The following is a 23129-nucleotide window of genomic DNA, read 5'->3' as shown; positions in this document are numbered from 1 at the left end:
GGAGGATCAGTGGAAAAGACTGGGGGCAAGCAACCTCAGCAAGACAGTATATGACAAACACAAAGATCCCAGCTTTGGGGACAAAAATCCACTATTTCATAAAAAGTGCTGGGAAAATTGGAGGACGGTGTGGGAAAGATTAGGTTTAGATCAACACCTTACACCCTACACCAAGATAAATTCAAAATGGGTGAATGACTTGAACATAAAGAAGTAAACTATAAGAAAATTAGGCAAACACAGAATAGTATACATGTCAGACCTTTGGGAAGGGAAAGACTTCAAAACCAATAAAGACATAGAAAGAGTCACAAAATGTAAAATAAAAAATCTGGAATACATCAAATTAAAAAGGTTTTGTACAAACAAAAACAATGTAACCAAAATCAGAAGGGTAGCAACAAATTGGGAAACAATCTTCATAAAAACCTCTAACAAAGGTTTAATTACTCAAATTTACAAAGAACTAAATCAATTGTACAAAAAATCAACCCATTCTCCAATTGACAAATGGACAAGGGACATGAACAGGCAGTTCTCAGTCAAAGAAATCAAAACTATTAATAAGCTCATGAAAAAGTCTTCTACATCTCTTATAATCAGAGAGATGCAAATCAAAACAACTCTGAGGTATCACCTCACACCTAGGAGATTGGCTAACATGACAGCTATGGAAAGCAATAAATGCTGGAGGGGATGTGGCAAAGTAGGGACATTAATTCATTGCTGGTGGAGTTGTGAATTGATCCAACCATTTGGAGGGCAATTTAGAACTATGCCCAATGGGCGATAAAAGACGGTCTGCCCTTTGATCCAGCCATAGCACTGCTGGGTTTGTACCCCAAAGAGATAATAAGGAAAAAGACTTGTACAAGAATAGTCATAGCTGCGCTCTTTGTGGTGGCCAAAAATTGGAAAATGAGGGGATGCCCTTCAATTGGGGAATGGCTGAACAAATTGTGGTAAATGTTGGTGATGGAATACTTTTGTTCTAAAAGGAACAATAAAGTGGAGGAATTCCACGGAGATTGGAACAACCTCCAGGAAGTGATGCAGAGCGAAGGGAGCAGAACCAGGAAAACATTGTACACAGAGACTGATACATTGTGGTACAATCGAAGGTGATGGACTTCTCCATTGGTGTCAATGCAATGTCCCTGAACAATCTGCAGGTATCTAAAAAATACTATCCACAAGCAGAGGATAAACTGTGGGAGTAAAAACACCGATGAAAAGCAACTGCTTGACTACAGAGTTGGAGGGGATATGACTGAGAAGAGACTCTAAATGAACACTCTAATAATGCAAATTCCAACAACATGGAAATGGGTTCGAGTCAAGAACACGTGATAACCAGTGGAATCATGTGTTGGCTATGGGAGAGGCAAAGGTGGTGGGAGGGGGGGGAAGGAAAAGAAAATGATATTTGTTTCCAGTGAATAATGTTTGGAAATGACCAAATAAAAATAATGTTTAAAATAAAAAAAAGAAACAATATAATATAATCCATAGGGAAAACTACCACAAGTCAAAAAGACTGGTTTGAATCAAAGCTCAGAAACTTAATCAGTTAATTCTGTTCAAGTCATAACCTCTCCAAAAAAACTGCTTTAGTTTTCTCCTTTGTAAAATGAATTATACTTCATGATCTCTAATATTTCTTCCATCTAAGACTCTGCTTCCATACTTTTATAAGGCTGTCCCATATCCTAAGTAGCTTGACTGTGAATATTGGAAGACAGAATCTGGCTGAGGAAAGCCATAAGTCAATATGCTGGATGCCTTCTCTATTTGACAGTGCTGGAAAAGCATATAAAATGAGAGACAGCAAGGGAATCCCTGCCCACCATGAATACTCTGGCTAGCTATATCTGGAATTACTTCCTACTCCTTTAACCACCTTTCTTGATTATGATGACATAAGGAAGATTGAACCTGGTTTAGAAACACCAGCACCACATTGTGTTTTTCCTTGCCTTCCATATATATCACTTAATTATACCCCAGCTTCACATAGAAAATTGTATTCACTCTGTTACAGTGCATGAGAATTGGTGCTACTGCTCTCTGCTCTGGTTGCTACATGGTACCTAGCATTAAATTCATTTTTGATGACAATAAAAGTTTGCATATTATTTTTCCAGGTTATCAATTGCAACCTGAAGTAAAACTTGTTTGCCTCGTACATGTGAGACAATCATTGGACTATTTAAATACTCATTTGCTCTGTCCAAATGTTTTAAAGTGTTTATAGTTTTAAAAAATATTTTGAGCAGAAGCCTGTCTCCAAAACCTGCTATAAGCTTATTATAGCAAAAACATCTATTCTGAAGAGACTAACCATTAATTAGGGGGTAGGGAAGTTAATTGTAATGAATGAGAATGGTTTCCAAGAAACTCTCTTTTGATTGGAAAAGGATCATCATAGATTTTTATGTAACTCAAGTCAAATTCCTGTCTATAGGACAGTGATGGCAAACCTTTAAGAGACTGAATGCCCAAACTACAACCCTCATGCCACATGTAAGCCCCCCACTTTAACCCAGACAGGGGAGGGTGGATGTACTCCCATTGGGCTGCTAGGCAGAGGGATGGGTGATGTGAGAAATATCCTCAGGCAGTGGAGAGGGAAAAGGGACCAGCCGCCTCCAGCACATATTCCATAGATTCACCAACATGGCTATAGGGGCACTTGGAGGATAACAGAGGATCTCTAGTCCTGGTTAGAAAACTAAGTTATATGAGGCAAAGAAATCCAGTGTGTATATGCTATGAATGTGTGTATGTATATATACATGTATATATGTACATTTTCTTTAATTTTGTAGAGTAAGCTTTAAGCAATTTTTTATGGGCTATATTCCTCAAGTTGCTCAATTACGTACACCTAGGGCAAGCCTATTAATTTGACTCTAGTACTGAAATACAAGTAACCACTTGGTGGCTTACATATGACTTTTAAAAGTACTATAAACATATAAGTCATATAAGCCTTTGCAAATTAAAATAATAAAATAATAACAAAGATTATGAGGTTACATATACTGATATATACTCTATAAGCATGGTACTTTCATGACCATTCAGGAATGCATCATGAATTTGACTGACTCTAATGGATCTTCAAAGCTGTTCAAATTATTTTATATGTATAGGGATAAGGTCTAGATCTGTGGTTTCACTCTAGAGGCCCTGGGGAGGAAGCTCCCTTTACCCGTGCAGATCAGCGCCTCTCTGCAATTAATTCTGTTGAGAGGGATTGTCTAGAACACTACAATGACATTGTCTAGAGAATGACAAGTGACTTGCCTAGAATCATAAAGTCAATATGTACTGGATACAGGATTTAAATCATGGTCTTTCTGACCTCAAGGCATGACTCTATCATGCCATGTTGTCTCTAAACATTTTTATAAATATATACACAATTATTCATTACTTGTATATATATAAATAATATTTTACATCAAAAGTGTTATTTTTGCAACTTAAGAAAACCTCTAAATCAATGGATATGGAGATTTTTTTCAACAATGCAGATCATAACCCATTCAAGACTATCTTGTGCAAACTTTGTTTATGAATTCCCAGAAGTTCACTTCAGGGAGCTCATTAAATATATGAGGGACACCTTTACTGAGATCCTCTAATGACTTAAAGATTCCAATAAAGTCTTTAGGCAACTCACTGAGTGTTCCCTTGTCTTCTTCTCTTTAGAAAAAATGTAAAAATAATGCTATGTTTGCTTCTGAAGATATCTCTAGGAATATTATCATAGACAATTAGGGAGGAATTTCCATTTCTTTCCTTCCAACATCTTTCTCTTATCCATACATAGTATTACAGGATCAGAATAAGACCCCATATAGCAAATACTGAAAAGATAGAACTTAATAAGATTTCACTTTTAGCAACTGGGATTATGATTAGTGTTCAGTAGAAATGATACACTCCACCTCCATTGCCAACCCCCCATTGATTGATGGCTTACTGGGTTATGCAGTTTCCTAGTTTCAGAAAGGGCCAGGGGCTATGGGGGAATCACCTGTCAAAAAATAGCTAAAAACATGAATTAGTACAGCATCTGGCAACTATTTATTAATTATGCCAAGTTAAGCAGATGGGCAGTCAAGCTTTAAAATCTGTTTTTTTGTGACCTTGAATGAAGATGAATAATAGGTCAACAATAGTTTTAAGAATACCAATTGCTCATCATTCAAAGAAAGTACAATGGACAGTTTTGAAATCCCATTTTTGGTGGTCTGATTTCTGACTATATGCTGACTAAATAAATGATTCATTGTTATTTATAGCTCTATTTATATGGTAAAGTTAGATACGATTTCAAAAAGTTGTACTTCATAGTGGCTTTTTTTTAATTTTATACAGAAATTAATTTTTTTTCCTTTAGGAAATATACAATAAAATAAAAGGACAAACTCAAGAAACTTTCTAAATATACAACGAATCCTAGTACTATCTGAAGTCATGAGAGTTGTGTAATACCTAGGTAACACCATAAGAATCAAGTAAATATAGATGAATATATAGATATAAATATAAGTGCATGAGTGAGGATATATGTATGGGGAAGGGAGTTATAGTAGAAAGAGAGCCAGCCTTAGATCTAGAACTAGCTTCAAGTCCTAGCTTAAGAAACATGGCTCAATATCTCAATTCCACAGGAAATTCCCTATGGGTCTAATTGCAGAATAGTTTCAAATCTGAATTGTTAAGAGGAAGTTTTCTCACCAGTTCATCCCTATACTAATGAAACCTCAGATCTGGACTCCAGAAATGTATGTACGTATGTGCAAATGAGTAAAATATATACACCTATATGCTAGATTTATGATAAAGAGTCAACAGACTTGGTTCTCACAGTCGTAGTGAATAATGCTCATTAATCTTCATCTTAAGAATTTAACCTTGTTGATCTTTGAGTTCATCAACTACTATGCCCTAGATTATACTTACATTCTCTTATCCTCTGATCCAGCCCACACCCATACTTTGGGACCACCCAAACATCTTCCCTATTCATCCATCATTAGTGACAAGTTTTAATGCCATGGCTCTTTGCTTTCTTTGGATTAAGAACAACCTCCTTATTGATAGGCAAAGTGATGCCTTTTAGAGAAAGAGGAAAATGGATTTGCATTTATTAAGTGCCTACTATATTCCAGGTAGTGTGTAGAGTGCTTTACAAATATTACCATTAGGCTTTTCATGAAAGTTAGTTGCATTTAGTTAAACTGAATAATTAACTTTTTTCTTCAGCTTATTAACAAATGTAATAATATTTTTCTTGATGGTAACCAGATCATTGACCAATATACGCTGATCTTTCAAGACTAGTGAGTTTGAAGAATTTCTATAGCTCAGATTTCTCAGAATGTAGTCTGACCAATTTAATCAATAGCCATTTTAAGCAAAATTATTAAATAAACAAAGGTACACCAAACTTCAGAAGGCAATAATTTTGCAGCTAGAACAATGCTCTGTAGATTATAGATGCTAAATACATGATTTTTTTTAATTGAACCTGGTCATTTTCTAAATCAATAAACCAAATATGTATTGAATTGGAACTTTATTTCTTAGCATTATATGATTATAGAAATTCAAAAGTCTAGCCCACAGTCTGGTTGGAGAGATTTAACTAAATATATATTAAATAATGTCAAACAATCTAAGGCAATACATAAATATATAATTCAGTTCTAACTTGAGGGGATTAATTAGGACTATAAACTGGAGAGAAGCTGTGGACTTACACTTATAGAGAAATTTCCTCTTTATACTAGTGAAATCAAAGATCTAATCCTTACCTCTGCAATTTAGAAAAATAGAAAAAAGGAAAGATAGCTTAATATGAATACAACAATACTGACAGAAATGATCACGACATGATCTACAACATAGGATAGAAGCACATATGACTAGAGCTAAGTATGAATTGAACAGTACTGGGAAATAAGATTGTAAGGTAGAACAGTTGTCAATAATGTAGAATGTAAAATTCAAAGAATGAGTTTCCACTCAATACAAAATGATTTTTAAAATGGAGAATGGTTCAAGTTTTTTTGGGCAGTAGAGTTATGTGATAATAAATGTTTACCAAATATTATTTTAACAGTAGTATACTGAAAAGAATGAAAGGTGTTCTGGAATCAGAGAGAGGAGCTACGTTTCTTTGGTAGTAATGTAGTTGTGAAGTAATGAGAGACTAACATAAGATGGTAATGATAACAATAATAGCTTGCACTGCTATAATATTCTTAGGGTTTTCAAAGCATATTATATGTCTATAACTTTTGATTCTCGCAAGTGTTATCTTCCATTTATTCAACAAACTCAATATTTCTTAATTACTATATACAAGTCAATATTATAAGAATTATAGAAAACATAAGAAATAGGTCATGTCCCTACCTCCATATGACAATGAGAATTAAGATTAATATTAATAATAATTAAGGAGGGTACAGGAGATATTTCAAAGAAAGTCTCAAGAAGACTTAATGATCCTTACCTGTCTCTTTTCCTAGATTCTCTTCCTTTACCCTAAACTTAGGTGTCCCTCAAACTTCTGTTCTGGGCCCGCTTTTCCTCTCCCTCTTAGCTTTCTTGGATTTAATGATCATCTCTGTGCTGATGATCCTCATATCTGACTCTGCTGCCCCAGCCCATTTACTGACTTCCAATGTCACATCACCATTTGTCTTTCAGATACCTCAAAATGGATGTCCTGTAAACATCATAAACTTAATATGTCTAAAATAGAACCTATTATCTTTGTCCTTAAACTCTCTCCCTGCACACACACATTTTCCCTATTACTGCATCAAGCAACACTGATTTCCTAATCCCCCAGGTTCTAAATCAAGGAATTTTCTTGGGTTCCCCTTTCTTTCTCATCCTCCTTTCCCCATTTCCAATTTGAAGCCTAAACGTACCCATTTTATCTTTGGAACATCTCTCTATGCTCCCTTCTCTCCGCTGAAACCACCACAACTATGGAACATCTTTTCCCTTACCAATTCTACCTTCAGACACTCTGACTTCTAAAGTTGAAACTAAAATCCTATCTTTTACTGACAACGTTCTCATCTCCTCTTAAGTCTGGTGCCTTTCGTTTGTAGACTGTCTACAATGTATCCAGTATATAGCTTGCTTTATATATCTTTGTTTATATATTGTAGCCATTATTAGATTATAAAATCCTTGAGGGCAAGAACTATATTTTGTCCCTTTTTATTTGTATTCTTAGCATAAAGCATAGTTCCTGGCACATAGTAGTTTCCTGATAAATATTTTTTCATTAATATTGATTGATATAGATTATCAATGACAGAGAAGGATATTTGAGATACAATCCCATTTCTGAACGTAGATAGCTGTTAGATTGGTAATGCCAATGATTGAGATGGGAACATTAGAAAATATGGATGGACCAACAATGAGTTATTTTGTAATTTATCTGAAGTGATGGTGGGATATCCTAGTGGACAATTTTTATCAGTAAGATTTGTTAATTTATTTAATTTAGAATATTTTTCCATGGTTACATGATTCATGTTCTTTCCCTCCACCTTTCCCTCCCCACTCCTGGAACCACAAGCAATTCCACTGTGTTTTACATGTATCATTGTTCAAAACCAATTGCCATATTATTAATAGTTATAATAGGGTGATCATTTAAAGTCAACACCTCCAATCATATGTCCACCAAACAATGAGATTTAGCAGTTATTTTTCTTCTGTGTTTCTACAACCACAGTTCTTCACTGGATGCAGATAGTGTTCTCTCTCATAAATCTCTCAGAATTCTCTTGGATCATTGCATTGCTTCTAGTAAAGAAGTCCATTACATTCAACTGTGCCACAATGTATCAATCACTGAGTACAATGTATTCCTGGTTCTGCTCCTTTCACTCTGCATCAATTCCTGGAGGACATTCCAGTTCACATGAATTAGTCCAGTTCATTATTCCTTTCAGCACAATAGTATTCCATCACCATTAGATATCATAATTTATTCAGTCATTCCTCCATCAATGGACATCCCCACATCTTACAGGGTTTTTTTTGGTTTGTTTTTTTTGTTTGTTTGTTTTTTCTTGGCTTTTTTGCCGCCACAAAGAGCATGGCTATAAATATTTTTGTGCCCGTATTTTTCCCTATTATCTCTTGGGGGTACAAAACAAGCATTGGTATGGCTGGATCAAAAGGCAGACAGTCTTTTGAAGTTCTTTGGCAATTGTGCCAAATTGTCTTTCAGAATGGTTGGATCAATTCATAACTCTACGAGCAATACATTAGTGTCCCAATTTTGCCACATCCCATTCAACATTTATTACTTTCCTTTGCTATCATATTGGTCAATCTCCTAGGTGTGAGGTCGTACCTCAGAGATGTTTTGAAATGCATTTCTCGAATTATGAGAGATTTAGAACACTTTTTTATGTTCTTATTAATAGTTTTGATTTCTTTATCTGAAAACTGATTATTATTGTCCCTTGCCCATTTATTAATTGGGGAATGGCTTGATTTTTTTCGTACAATTGATTTATCTTCTTATAAATGTGAAAAATTAGACCATTGTCTGAGGTTTTTGTTATAAAGATTTTTTCCAATTTGTTGCATCCTTTCTCATTTTGATTGCATTCATTTTGTTTGTACAAAACCTTTTTAATTTAATGTAATCAAAATCATTGATTTCACATATTGTAATATTCTCTGTCTCTTGCTTGGCCTTAAATTCCATCCCTTCCCATATATCTGACAGGTATGCTATTTTATGTTTACCTAATTTACTTATAGTTTCCTTTTCTATTTTTAAGTCATTTAACCATTCTAAATTTATCTTGGTATAGGATGAGATGTTGATCTAAACTTCATCTCTCCCATACTATTTTCCAATTTTCCCAGCAGTTTTTGTCAAACAGTGGGTTCTTGTCCCAAAAGCTGGCATCTTCAGGTTTATCATACACTATATTGCTGAGGTCATTTACCCCAAGTCTGTTTGATTGATTCTCCCTTCTGTTTCTTAGCCAGTACCATATTGTTTAATAACCACTGCTTTAGAGTTTAAGATCTGGTACTGCTAGGTCCCCATCCTTCACATTTTTTCATTCATAATTTTTTTCTAATTCAATAAAAAAGTTTCTTGGTAGTTTTAGCACTGAATAAGTAAATTAATTTCAGGTAAAATTGGCATTTTAATTATATTAGCTTGTCTTACCCATGAGCAATTAAAGGTTTTTCCCAATTATTTAGATCTAGTTGTAATTGTGTGGAAAGTGTTTTGTAGTTGTGTTCATATAATCCATGTGTTTGTCTTAAAAAATAGATTAATAAATATTTTATATTGTATTTGTTTTTTTGTTTTTTGTTTTCATTTTGCTTTTCTTTGCTTGATAATGTCACATTTACTCCCATGCCATAAGTTTTTGTTTCTTCAGTTTCTTTTGGGATATCTTTTTCTTTTGAGCAACCTCTTCTTCTAGTTTAGGAACAATCTGCTCCTTTTCAGTAAGTATCATCTCAATATGGCAAGGGGAACTCATGTATGGGTTAATTCGCCCATGAGTTCTGTAAGTCTGTCTTCGCATTTTGGGAGCTTTGTTAACCTGGATATGCTCAATGACAAGAGAATCCACATCCAAACCCTTAAGTTCTGCATTACTTTCTGCATTTTTAAGCATATGCAGCAAGAATCAGCACTCTTTTTGGGCCAACGACCTTGTGTCCAACCCCATTGCTTAGCCTGGGCACACCTGCCAACTCCACCATTGTACCGAGGGAAAGGAACACACTGTTTCTTCAATGTGACATCTTTCAAATATTTGGTAGCTTTTTGGATATGCATGCCCTTGATAGCTTGGGCTGTTTCATAGGTGTTCTTGAAGTGGACCCGGAGATTTGAGCCCCTTGGCTTGCATGATTTTGTAGGATTCTCTGGATCAAGAGAATACCTCACCATCTTGAATGGTTACCACAACATAGAGAAGTTACAGTAACCTGGCCAATGGCTGTCTTTTCCTGCCTCTCCCTAATTTTCCTCTGCAACACACACGAGGTCCAGGAATGAATTCTTGCCTTCCTCCAACCAGCACGGACCCAGGGACCTACATGGTGCTGGCTGAGACTCCAGCGCACACAAGTATGCCAATGGCAGGGGCAAAGATAGGTGACGGAAGAGGAAGGATGACGTACAGCGCACCCCCCCCCCATCATCCCCCCTGCTAGCCGCCATCTAGGTGTAGGCTCCAGCTTGTCTAGGGTAATTTTAAATGGAATTTCTCTTTCTAATTTTTGCTGCTGAGCTGTGTTGGAAATACATAGAAATGCTGATTATTTATATGGGTTTATTTTTTATCCTACTACTTTGCTAATGTTGTTGATTATTTCCACTACCTTTTTAGTTGATTGCCTAGAATTCTTTAAGTAGACTATCATATCATATGCAAAGAGTGATAGTTTAGTCTCCTGTTTGCCTACTTTGATCCCTTCGATTTCTTTTTATCTAATTGCTACCATTAGCATTTCTAGTAAAATTTTGGGTAACCTTGCTTCACTCCTGATCTTACTGGAAAGTTTTCTAATTTAACCCTATTACAGATGATGCTTGCTGATGGTCTTAAACATATACTGTTTTTTATTTTTAGGAAAGAGACTATCGATTCCTATACTCTCTAGTGGTATTTTTTATGAAATTTTTATTTAATGAGTAAATTTAAAATATTTTTCCTTGGTTACAAGACTCATGTTCTTGCCCTCCCCTCCCCTCCTCCTGTAGCTGACATGCAATTCCACTGGGTTTTGCATGTGACATTCATCAAAACCTATTTCCATATTGCTGATGTGTGCACTAGGGTGATCATTAGAGTCTATATCCCCAATCATATCCCCATCGACCCATGTGATCTAGCAGTTGTTTTTCTTCTGTTTCTACTCCCACAGTTTTTCCTCTGAGTGTGGATAGTATCCTTTTTTATAAATCCCTCCGAATTGTTCTGAGTCATTACACTGCATAAAGAAGTCCATTACATTCTATTGTACCCCCGTGTATCAGTCTCTGTGTACAAGGTTCTCCTGGTTCTGCTCCTTTCACTCTGCATCAATTCCTGGAGGTCTTTCCAGTTCACATAGAAATCCTCCAGTTCATTATTTCTTTGAGCACAATAGTATACGATCACCAACATATACCACAATTTCTTCAGCCATTCCCCAATCAGAGGGTATCCCCTCATTTTCCAATTTTTTGCCCCCACAAAGAGAGCAGCTATGAATATTCTTCTACAAGTCTTTTTACTTAATATCTCTTTGGAGTATAAACCCAGCAGTGCTATGACTGAGTCAAAGGGCAGACAGTCTTTTACTGCCCTTTGGGCTTAGTTCCAAATTGCTCTCCAGAAAGGTAGAATCAATTCACAACTCTACCAGCAATTCATTAATGCCCCAATTTTGCCACATACCCTCCAACATTCATTACTTTTCTTTGCTGTCATGTTAGTCAATCTGCTGAGCATGGCGTAGTACCTCAGACTTATTTTGATTTGCCTTTCTCTGATTATAAAATATTTGGAACACTTTTCCACATGCTTCTTAATAGTTTAATTTCTTTATCTGAAAATTGCCTATTCATGTCCCTTACCCATTTATCAATTGGAGAATGGTTTGATTTTTTTTTTTTGCACAATTTATTTAGCTGTTTATAAATTCAAATAATTAGACCTTTGTCAGAGGTTTTTGTCATGAAAATTTTTCCCAATGTATGGTTTCCTTTCTTATTTTAGTTGCATTGCTTTGTTTGTAGAAAACCTATTTAATTTAATATAATCAAAATTATTTAGTTTACATTTTGCAATTTTTTCTAACTCTTGTTTGGTCTTAAAATCTTTCATTTCCCGAAGATCTGCCAAGTATACTATTCTGTGTTCACTTAATTTACTTATACTTTCCTTCTTTATATTCACATCATTCACCCATTCTGAGTTTATCTTGGTGTGGGGTGTGAGGTGCTGATCCAAAGCCAATCTCTCCTATACTGTCTTCCAATTTTCCCAGCAATTTTTGTCAAATAGTGTTTTTTGTCCCAAAAGCTCACATCTTTGGGTTTATCATAGACTGTCTTGCTGAGGTCTTTTACCCCAAGTCTATTCCACTGATCCTCCTTTCTTTATCTTAGCCAGTACAATATTGCTTGATGATCGCTGCTTTATAGTATAGTTTGAGATCTTGTACTGCTAGACCACTTTCCTTCATATTATTTTTATTATTTCCTTGGATACCCTTGATCTTTTATCCTTCCAAATGAAGTTTGTTATGTTTTTTTCTAATTCAGTAAAGAAGTTTCTTGGTAGTTCAATGGATATGGCACTAAATAAGTAAATTTATTTGTGTGGGATTGTCATTTTTATTATATTAGCTCATCCTACCCACGAGGAATTAATGTTTTTTTCAATTATTTAGATCTAGTTTTAATTATTTGGAAAGTATTTTGTAGTTGTGTTCATATAGTTCCTATGTTTGACTTGGCAGGTAGATTCCTAAGTACTTTATATTGTTTTGGGTGATTTTAACTGGAATTTCTCTTTCTAATTCTTGCTGCTGAGATGTGTTGGAAATATGTAGAAACACTGATGACTTATCTGGATTTATTTTGTATCCTGCAACTTTACTAAAGTTTTTTTTTTATTTTCACTAACTTTTTAGTTGAGTCTCTCTGTTAATTTGGTTTTCTTCTTTCCTTTTTTAAAATTAGATTGACCATTGCTTTGTCTATTTTGTTTTTTTTTTTCCAAAGTACCAGCTTCTAGCCTTATTTATTAATTCAATAGTTCTTTTACTTAATTACCTTTTGGTGATTTTCTTGAGTTCTTTGTTTGGCCATCAAATTTTCTGTTCAAATCTGGTCTTCCTTTATGAATGCTTGGAAGTCTATTTTATTAAATGGTCTTACTTTCCCCTACAAGAATATAGTCAATTTGGCTGGGCAGTGGATTCTTGGTTGTAGACCCAGTTCCCTTGATTTCTGGAATATCATATTCCATTCCTTCCAGTCCTTCAGTGTGGATGCAACCAGATCTGGTGTTATACTAACTGTGATTCCATGGTATCTGAATGACTTCTTCTTAGCAACTTGTAATATTTTTTCCTTGGTCTGGTAGTCCTTGAATCTAGCTATAACATTCCTGGGAGCTGTCAATTCAGAATTAAATTCAGAATTCAGAACATGAGATGATCTGTGAATTCTTATAATCTCCACTTTTCCCTCTTTCTCAAGTAAATTGGGGCAGTTTTCTTGGATAATTTCCTATTGAATGGTGCCCAGGCTTTTTCTTTTGTCATGCTCTTCTGTTAGTCCACTAATTCTTAAATTATTTTTCCTCACTCTGTTTTCAAGGTCTGTTATTTTGTGAATGAGGTGTTCCATATTTTCCTCAATTTTTTCATTCTTTTGATTTTGTTTTATAGATTCTTGCTGCCTTGTGAAATCATTTTCTTCCAGTTGTTGAATTCTAGTTTGTTTGTTTGTTTGTTTTTAAACCCTTGCCTGTAATCTGAATCTGTTTGATTCAGATCACTCACCTGTTCCCAGCCATGCGCACCCAGGCTGCCTGCTCCAGCTCTGGCTCTTGCTCCTGTTCTCTCTTTTGCTCACCTGGCCTAGCTGATCCCAGCCCAGCAACCCTGGCCTCAGAACAGATCCCTCATCGCCCCAGGCCCAAGACTCATTCCACCAGCAGGTAAAAAAAGGGGGTGATTTTTCTTTAGGCTATGATTAATTTCCATATGGCAAGAGGCAGTGGATACCATAGGGGGAGAAAGAGGAGAAGGAAGAGACTTTTGAATTTAAAGCATGACAACTTTAAAAGGATATCTTTTGACTGTATTGATTCTTTCACCTAGCTCACCTGGGAGCCAGGGGAAAAAATTCAGCTCCCTTCAACTTTAGCCAAATTTGAGATACCTCACTATGGGGAGGCAACTCAGTTATTTGCTCAGTGGCTTGAGAGCCTTGAGACTGGAGGTCCTTAATTAAAATCTGACCTCAGACACTTCCTGGTGGTGTGGCCCTGGACAGGTAATTTAAACCCCATTGCCTAGCCCTTACCAATCTCCTGCGTTCTGACAATAAGCATCTAAATGGATAAAAAATCCAAGGAACTTTAAAGAGACTGGAAGTTATATTTTAAGGCATTTCAGACTCTAATGTTTTATAAAAAAGAAAATCTCTGTATTCTATTGCATTTTGCTGATTGTTTTGTTTAAGGTTTAACTTTGTGATTTTACGTTCATAAATTACTGCATTCAATACTATTCTGTTACACTGAATCAGTTTAATGTACTGTGTTTTAACTACTGTTAAATTCTGTTGCTTTCCCCCTATAACCATACTGAACAAACATTATTGAGAAGGCCCATATAAACACAGCGTTTCTATTTTTGACTTTGTAAATTGTCACATAGAGGATAGATGGACTCCATCAGAAAATTGCTACAACAACCTTTGGAAAATATAATGAACAAAATATCTCAAGTTGATTTTAAGGGTTTTTAGACATGATTAAAGAATTTTTCTTAACAATCTCTGGTCATTTTGCCTGCCCCTAACACGAGGTAAGGCCAATTTTAGTAGTTGAAATGAAATACAATTATAACCCCAACTCCTGCATTTATTAAAATGTGAATGGAAGTTGGGAAGTTAATCCCAGGGCATTGTACCCCTAGAAGCCTCCCCCCAAAAAAGGGAGCATCTCTCATTTATACTCTTCAGCTCATTACTTTACTTCCATCAGAATGATATCTAGATTTCTTGATGATGTTCTAGACCCCAAATAAGCTTTACTTTGTTTAAAAATATGTTTACCAAGGTTGAAAGATCTGCTACATTTGTAAAAATTGTGACAAATGCCCATCAGTTCATAGGCTTTTAAAAATGCCATACAGCAACTTGTGTGAAATATGATAGTGGGTTTGTTTGTTATTGTAATTAACTGGACTATTGAGAATTTTGGGGATAATATTTGTAATACCGTCCTTTATATAAAAAAAAAAAAATATTACCAGACTTCCGGTTAAGATGGCGGCTTAGAGAAAGCTAAAGCTCAGATCTCCGGAAAACCCTTCCCGACCAATCTCAAACGATAAGCTCCTAAGGCGCCGAAATTCAAAACGATCAACAGCACAGACCCTGGGAACCCTCCTCCTGGACCTGGACCCGGTTCAAAAGGTACGGCTCCCCTTAAAAGCCAGAACCCGAGATCACTCGGACCTCAGGGGTAGGAGCGCAGAGTCCAAGGCTCCCGGAAGCCGCAGCCCGGCCGGCTCAGAGAGCAGGGTCCTCGGAAACAACAACCCTCAGGGCCTTCTACAGTCCCGGTGAAAGTTACTGCCTGGGGCTTCCGCTGCAGAGAGCTGGTCAAAACAACAGCAACCCTCAGGGCGGGCAAGACAGCCTCACGGGCTGGATCCTGCTATCCAAGTCTCAGTGAAAGTCTGTGCTCTCGGAGCTTGGGGAAGCGGCAGCCCATCCCCCCGCAGGCCGACGAAACAGCCTCACGGCCAGCGATTCTGAAGGCAACTTCCTGAAAGCGAGCCGGGGGGAGAGTGTGGCCTCGTGGTCCGACCCTTCCATTCCAGTTCCACTGAGGCATATTCAGTTTAACCCAGGGAAAGCCCATAGAACTATCTGCCCAGGACTGCCTCTGAACACCAGAAAGAGACAAGAAAAACTAATCCTCCACATTCAGAGATGACAAACTCCACAGAACCACAGAAGCCCCAAAATACCAAGAAAAATAAGAAGAAAGGGGCGACTTTGGACACATTCTATGGAGCCAAAATACAAAATACAGAGCAGACAGAAGATAATATAAAAGAAAATGCTCCAAAACCTTCCAAAGGAAATGGAAACTCTCCACAAACCTATGAAGAATTTGAATCAGAAATGACCAAAAAGATGGAAGCCTTCTGGGAGGAAAAGTTGGAAATAATGCAAAAGAAATTCACGCATCTACAAAACCAGTTTGACCAAACTGTAAAAGAAAACCAGGCTTTAAAGGCCAGAATCAGGCAGCTGGAAGACAACGATCGTGTAAAAGAGCAAGAATCAATAAAGCAAAGCCAAAATACCAAGAAATTAGAAGAGAACATAAAATATCTCACCGACAAGGTGATAGATCTGGAAAATAGGGGGAGAAGGGATAATTTAAGAATAATTGGACTCCCAGATAAGCCAGAAATAAACACCAAACTGGACATGGTGATACAAGATATAATCAAAGAAAATTGCCCAGAGATTCTAGAACAAGGGGGCAATACAGCCACTGACAGAGCTCACAGAACACCTTCTACACTAAACCCCCAAAAGACAACTCCCAGGAATGTAATTGCCAAATTCCAAAGCTATCAAACAAAAGAAAAAATCCTACAGGAAGCCAGAAAAAGACAATTTAGATATAAAGGAATGCCAATCAGGGTCACCCAAGACCTTGCAAGTTCTACTCTGAATGATCGTAAGGCATGGAACATGATCTTCAGAAAGGCAAGAGAGCTGGGTCTCCAACCAAGAATCAGCTACCCAGCAAAACTGACTATATACTTCCAAGGGAAAGTATGGGCATTCAACAAAATAGAAGACTTCCAACTTTTTGCAAAGAAAAGACCAGAGCTCTGTGGAAAGTTTGATACCGAAAATCAAAGAGCAAGGAATACCTGAAAAGGTAAATATTAAGGAAAGGGGAAAATGTTATCTTCTTCTTTTACTCAAACTCTCTTCTATAAGGACTACATTTATATCAACCTATGTATACTAACATGTGGGGAAAATGTAATGTATAAATAGGGGGTAAAGAAAGACCAAATAGAATAATCATTCTCACACAAAGATTCACATGGGAAGGGGAGGGGAAGAAAACTCCTATAAGAAGGAGAGGAAGAGAGGGGGGGAGGTTACTTAAACCTCAATCTCAGGGAAATCAGCTCTGAGAGGGAAAAACCTCCAGATCCATTGGGATCTTGAATTCTATCTTACCCAACAAGGGTAAGGAGAAGGGAAAACCAAGGGGGGGAGGGGGAGAGGGAGAACAAAAAGGGAGGGTAAGAGAGGGGGGAGGGGGAGGGAACAAAAAGGGAGGGACTAAAAAGGGAAACATCAAGGGAGGGGACAAGGGGGACTGTTTCAAAGTAAATCACTGGACTAAAAGGTAGAGCCGAAGAAGAAAAGGTTAGAATTAGGGAAGGCAATCAAAATGCCAGGGAGTCCACAAATGACAATCATAACTTTGAACGTGAATGGGATGAACTCACCCATAAAACGTAGACGAATAGCAGAATGGATTAGAATCCAAAACCCTACCATATGTTGTCTTCAAGAAACACACATGAGGCGGGTTGACACCCACAAGGTCAGAATTAAAGGATGGAGTAAGACCTTCTGGGCTTCAACTGATAGAAAGAAGGCAGGAGTGGTAATCATGATATCTGATAAAGCCAATGCAAAAATAGACCTGATCAAAAGGGATAGGGAAGGTAATTATATTTTGTTAAAAGGGACTATAGACAATGAGGAAATATCATTAATCAATATGTATGCACCAAATAATATAGCACCCAAATTTCTAATGGAGAAACTAGGAGAATTGAAGGAAGAAATAGACAATAAAACCATACTAGTGGGAGACTTAAACCAACCATTATCAAATTTAGATAAATCAAATCAAAAAATAAATAAGAAAGAGGTAAAAGAAGTGAATGAAATCTTAGAAAAATTAGAATTAATAGACATATGGAGAAAAATAAATAGGGATAAAAAGGAATACACCTTCTTCTCAGCACCACATGGCACATTCACAAAAATTGACCATACATTAGGTCACAGAAACATAGCACACAAATGCAGAAAAGCAGAAATAATGAATGCAGCCTTCTCAGATCACAAGGCAATAAAAATAATGATTAGTAATGGTACATGGAAAACCAAATCTAAAACCAATTGGAAATTAAACAATATGATACTCCAAAACCGTTTAGTTAAAGAAGAAATCATAGAAACAATTAATAATTTCATCGAGGAAAATGACAATGGCGAAACATCCTTCCAAACCTTTTGGGATGCAGCCAAAGCGGTAATCAGAGGTAAATTCATATCCCTGAATGCTTATATTAACAAACAAGGGAGAGCAGAGATCAATCAATTGGAAATGCAAATGAAAAAACTGGAAAGCGATCAAATTAAAAACCCCCAGCAGAAAACCAAATTAGAAATCCTAAAAATTAAGGGAGAAATTAATAAAATCGAAAGTGATAGAACTATTGATTTAATAAATGAGACAAGAAGCTGGTACTTTGAAAAAACAAACAAAATAGACAAGGTACTGGTCAATCTAGTTAAAAAAAAGGAAGGAAGAAAAGCAAATTCACAGCATTAAAGATGAAAAGGGGGACAGCACCTCCAATGAGGAGGAAATTAAGGCAATCATTAGAAATTACTTTGCCCAATTATATGGCAATAAATACACCAATTTAGGAGAAATGGATGAATATATACAAAAATACAAACTGCCTAGACTAACAGAAGAGGAAATAGAATTCCTAAATAATCCCATATCAGAAATTGAAATCCAACAAGCCATCAAAGAACTTCCTAAGAAAAAGTCCCCAGGGCCTGATGGATTCACCTGTGAATTCTATCAAACATTCAGAGAACAGTTAATCCCAATACTATACAAACTATTTGACATAATAAGCAAAGAGGGAGTTCTACCAAACTCCTTTTACGACACAAACATGGTACTGATTCCAAAACCAGGCAGGTCAAAAACAGAGAAAGAAAACTATAGGCCAATCTCCCTAATGAATATAGATGCAAAAATCTTAAATAGGATACTAGCAAAAAGACTCCAGCAAGTGATCAGAAGGATCATTCACCATGATCAAGTAGGATTCATACCAGGGATGCAGGGCTGGTTCAACATTAGGAAAACCATCCACATAATTGACCACATCAACAAGCAAACTAGCAAGAATCACATGATTATTTCAATAGATGCAGAAAAAGCCTTTGATAAAATACAACACCCATTCCTATTAAAAACACTAGAAAGCATAGGAATAGAAGGGTCATTCCTAAAAATAATAAACAGTATATATCTAAAACCAACAGCTAATATCATCTGCAATGGGGATAAACTAGATGCATTCCCAATAAGATCAGGAGTGAAACAAGGATGCCCATTATCACCTCTACTATTTGACATTGTACTAGAAACACTAGCAGTAGCAATTAGAGAAGATAAAGGAATTGAAGGCATCAAAATAGGCAAGGAGGAGACCAAGTTATCACTCTTTGCGGATGACATGATGGTCTACTTAAAGAATCCTAGAGATTCAACCAAAAAGCTAATTGAAATAATCAACAACTTTAGCAAAGTTGCAGGATACAAAATAAACCCACATAAATCATCAGCTTTTCTATATATCTCCAACACAGCTCAGCAGCAAGAACTAGAAAGAGAAATCCCATTCAAAATCACCTTAGACAAAATAAAATACCTAGGAATCTACCTCCCAAGACAAACACAGGAACTATATGAACACAACTACAAAACACTCGCCACACAACTAAAACTAGACTTGAACAAATGGAAAAACATTAACTGCTCATGGATAGGACGAGCCAATATAATAAAAATGACCATCCTACCCAAACTTATTTATCTATTTAGTGCCATACCCATTGAACTACCAAAATACTTCTTCACTGATTTAGAAAAAACCATAACAAAGTTCATTTGGAAGAACAAAAGATCAAGGATATCCAGGGAAATAATGAAAAAAAACACATATGATGGGGGCCTTGCAGTCCCTGACCTAAAACTATATTACAAAGCAGCAGTCATCAAAACAATTTGGTACTGGCTAAGAAATAGAAAGGAAGATCAGTGGAATAGACTGGGGGAAAGCGACCTCAGCAAGACAGTATACGATAAACCCAAAGATCCCAGCTTTTGGGACAAAAATCCACTATTTCATAAAAACTGCTGGGAAAATTGGAAGACAGTGTGGGAGAGACTAGGAATAGATCAACACCTCACACCCTACACCAAGATAAATTCAAAATGGGTGAGTGACTTAAACATAAAGAAGGAAACCATAAGTAAATTGGGTAAACACAGAATAGTATACATGTCAGACCTTTGGGAGGGGAAAGGCTTTAAAACCAAGCAAGATATAGAAAGAATCACAAAATGTAAAATAAATAATTTTGACTACATCAAACTAAAAAGCTTTTGTACAAACAAAACCAATATAACTAAAATCAGAAGGGAAACAACAAATTGGGAAAAAATCTTCATAGAAACCTCTGACAAAGGTTTAATTACTCATATTTATAAAGAGCTAAATCAATTGTACACAAAATCAAGCCATTCTCCAATTGATAAATGGGCAAGGGAAATGGATAGGCAGTTCTCAGATAAAGAAATCAAAACTATTAACAAGCACATGAAGAAGAGTTCTACATCTCTTATAATCAGAGAGATGCAAATCAAAACAACTCTGAGGTATCACCTCACACCTAGCAGATTGGCTAACATAACAGCAAAGGAAAGTAATGAATGCTGGAGGGGATGTGGCAAAGTAGGGACATTAATTCATTGCTGGTGGAGCTGTGAACTGATCCAACCATTCTGGAGGGCAATTTGGAACTATGCCCAAAGGGCGACAAAAGAATATCTACCCTTTGACCCAGCCATAGCACTGCTGGGTCTGTACCCCAAAGAGATAATGGACACAAAGACTTGTACAAAAATATTCATAGCTGCGCTCTTTGTGGTGGCCCAAAACTGGAAAATGAGGGGATGCCCATCAATTGGGGAATGGCTGAACAAACTGTGGTATATGTTGGTGATGGAGTACTATTGCGCTAAAAGGAATAATAAAGTGGAGAAGTTCCATGGAGACTGGAACAACCTCCAGGAAGTGATGCAGAGCGAGAGGAGCAGAACCAGGAGAACATTGTACACAGAGACAAACACACTGTGGTATCATCGAACTTAATGGACTTCTCCATTAGTGGTGGTGTAATGTCCCTGAACAACTTGCAGGGACCCAGGAGAAAAAAACACCATTCATAAGCAAAGGATAAACTATGGGAGTGGAAACACCGAGAAAAAGCAACTGCCTGAACACAAAGATTGAGGGGACATGACAGAGGATAGACTCTAAATGAACACTCTAATGCAAATACTATCAACAAAGCAATGGGTTCAAATCAAGAAAACATCTAATGCCCAGTGGACTTACGCGTCGGCTATGGGGGGTTGGGGGGGGAGGAAAAGAAAATGATCTATGTCTTTAACGAATAATGCTTGGAAATGACCAAATAAAATATATTTAAAAAAAAAAAAAGAAAAAAAAATATTACCTTGTGAAATTCATTTGCTTGTACTCACAGTGGATTGTGGTCAGATATGAAGAGGAAATGGATCTCATTTTTTGTGAGAAAGCCTTGTATTCTACATTTTCTTAGCTGACAATGTCAATGATTAAAATCATTTTTGAATTTCTAAAACTCTTTTATTATATTTTTCTTGCATGTGCAAAATACTATTTCAGTTTTTTATTATTTTCTCTCTCCTTTTTATATTTGAATCACATGTCACCAGCATTAAGATTTTCTTTAACTTTTTGATTTTGAGGTAATATAAGTTTAAAATATATTGCTATAATGTCAATGCATACCCCCCAAAACTTGAGACTATAAAAATGATGCCACTAATTGTTTAACAAAATTATGGGAATTTGCATAATGATTCTGTCTGATTCCAGGACAAAATATACAAAAAAGCCATTGCATAGGGCCAAAGATAAACCAATCCATGATGGATTGATGCACTTCTAAGCCAATATAAAGGACTTGAACCTAGTGTGAAGACTCAAGGTTGTGACACTTAACATATGTTAAGATTTAGGCCTTCCTTGTATCCACACTCACTCTGAAAATACTTACAGATGAGTATCCCAAACTTGGCTCCTACTTGGCTTCTATAATCTAGTCCCTTTTTTTACTTTTCTAGTGTGGCAACTTTCTGTAGTCCTGGCTACTAACTGGGTAAATGCTTACTTGCTTAGATCATTTTAATTGGGCCCTGATTCAAGGACTTGTTATACATTTCCTTTACTTAGACTTTTTACACATAAGTCTTGGTAGTCTATATTTCATCCAGAAATTTTCTTTTTTATTGGATTTTTCTGATGTCTTTTAATTTCCCTTGCCAATTGATTCATATACCTCATAACTCAGCCATGCATCCCTAAGTGATCCTGTGTTTTTCAACCACCCTCTTAACAGGGGAATGTAAAAATATTATTATTTTAAATTGCAAACTTAAATTCCTTTTAAGAAGAATTTTAGGTTAAGAAACATGCTACTTCTCCAATCCAGAAACTGAACTGTTTGGAGAAGACACCATGAAGATGCCTCCAGACCACAAGCTTCACGAGAAGATCAAGAATGAGCTTTGGATGTGGTTGATTGAACATTTATTTGTATGTATACTTTCATGCCAAAGGGGACTGCCCCCTAACTGGCTTTTTGTCAATGCGTCTAGCAATTATAGGTTTTGTTCTTTTTTCCTCTTATCCTCAAATTATTGTAATCTTTAACTTGATTATGTTTTCATGATCCTTTTGAGGAAACTTTTCCCAAACGATCAAACGAGGGTATGTCAAAATGGAGATTTGAACCCCAGACTTCAATTCGCAGAAGTCCTTGTTAGTTCCCAAAATTCCCTGAAATCTCACCAGAGGCCCTTACCTGGGCCAAGAGTAAAGGGGGTATTTAAACTTACTGTACCACCTACACTCTCTCTCCCTGCTTCTGCTTCCAAGGACACTCAGCTCTCTACCTATCAGGCAAGATGTAGATTGCACGTGTTTTCTTATTTTATATTTTCTTTATTTCTTAATCTTTAATAAACCTCATAAAATATAATACTTTTAGCAGAGAAACTATATTTAACTCTTACAATATCATATTTTAAATATTGTGTTCCTTTAGTCTGTAGTCATCCAGATACTGTGTAATACTGACTGGTGTTCCTTGATATCTGAAT

The 23129-nt window shown here is 36.4% G+C and overlaps 1 pseudogene; it reads right to left on the bottom strand.

Annotated features, from left to right (window-relative positions):
• Positions 1 to 9388: 9388 nt before the first annotated feature.
• LOC100014622 (60S ribosomal protein L17-like) lies at positions 9389 to 10029 on the bottom strand (annotated as a pseudogene).
• Between the last annotated feature and the right edge of the window lie 13100 nt (positions 10030 to 23129).

Source organism: Monodelphis domestica, chromosome 1 (genome assembly GCF_027887165.1).
Source record: "Monodelphis domestica isolate mMonDom1 chromosome 1, mMonDom1.pri, whole genome shotgun sequence".
Classification (NCBI taxonomy): Eukaryota; Metazoa; Chordata; class Mammalia; order Didelphimorphia; family Didelphidae; genus Monodelphis; species Monodelphis domestica.
This window is presented reverse-complemented; position numbering and strand designations above follow the sequence as displayed.